We start from the raw sequence: 1,391 nt of genomic DNA on the forward strand, positions 1-1,391 counted from the left end.
CTGACACACTTGTAACCAATGATTGGGGGTCAGGTCCCAACAGATGTCTAGGCTTAAGGGAGTTAAGTCTACGCTGAAAGATGGAAAGGGAGAAGAGGACATAAAACGAATTTGTTTTTCCATACCACAAGGCTTTGTGCCAAGGTGGCCATGTGTGTCAAAATCAGGGGATCCCTCCTCTTGGGAGCCAAGAGGAAGTCTCTCAAAACTAGAAGGGAAAGGTGTTTTCCCCACATCAATCCAGCTTCAGAGACGTTCTATTAGTGACATATGCCCCTTCCCCCAAAAACAACAATGAAGTGTTCTGTGTGCTAACAACATAGCTTAAAAAAAAAGTAAAATAAAATTCTGCATTTTTATAAAACTTGATAAAAAAATCGTATTTCAAACTCTACAGTCACCAGAAGTATACAGTTATCAAAAATGCACACACTTCACTTGGCATCTCCAGCACCTTCAGCTTTCTGTGCCTGGTCTGTTTTGGCGTCTCCATTTTCTGCAGGGTTATTCCCCTCCTTGCCAGCATCAGCTTTTCCCTTTTTCCCTATGGGTATCTTCTCTCCTGTCTTTGCATGGGCCTTTTTAGGCTTGAGCTCTGGCTTTGGAGGAGCAGGTTTAGTAGACAACCTCGTGATCTTCTCTGTGGTTCATCCTTCATCGTGACTTTATCTCCTTCAACATCCCCTTCAGCCTTTCTCTTGGGCATGCTGGCAGTGGTGATGTACTTAAAAATTGTATTCTTGTATTAAGAATGTGTCCAATTGGAGCCCCGGCTGTTTTCCCTATCAGCTACATTAGTTCCAGTGAGGTTTATATCCTTCCTCCCATCACACGCCTGCTCGTGCACACATATACATGCACACATACACATACCCCGCCCCCCACTCTCATCTTGTACATGTGAAATAAATTCTTCAAAATATCTTGGTTTTGGCCTTCAGTTACTCCTGTTGTTGGTCCAATCTTCAGTTTTTCCTAACCTTAGAGATTTCACTTTGTTACAAATTATGGTATGTCAAGAAGCAATTATTTGAGTCAGTTGATGGCCTATCATCTTAGAGTGCATTTTTTTCTCCAGCCAGATGAGCTCGTGGTGAATTCTTGCACTGAGATCTAGCTCTTGCTAGAACCACATTTGTTTCTGCAAGTAGGGCTTTCCAGAGCAAACACTCAGATCTAAATCAAGAAAGGAAGCATATCAGAGAAGGAATAAGTGAAGGTAAAACAAAAATTTTTATTTTTCTTTTCTTAATTGATAAAACAGAGCACTTTGTTCAAAATAATAGTTGAAACAATGCATTAGATTATGTATGCTTATATATATCTTAGTGTATGTTTCTGTTTAAGTGACATAAATGACAGCAATGATACAAGAAATGGAAGGGAGGAAT

The 1,391-nt window shown here is 40.3% G+C and overlaps 1 pseudogene; it reads right to left on the bottom strand.

Moving 5' to 3' along the window:
- Positions 1-377: 377 nt before the first annotated feature.
- LOC129043686 (non-histone chromosomal protein HMG-17-like) lies at positions 378-706 on the bottom strand (annotated as a pseudogene).
- Positions 707-1,391: the final 685 nt, after the last annotated feature.

This window comes from Pongo pygmaeus, chromosome 13 (genome assembly GCF_028885625.2).
Source record: "Pongo pygmaeus isolate AG05252 chromosome 13, NHGRI_mPonPyg2-v2.0_pri, whole genome shotgun sequence".
In the NCBI taxonomy this organism is placed as follows: Eukaryota; Metazoa; Chordata; class Mammalia; order Primates; family Hominidae; genus Pongo; species Pongo pygmaeus.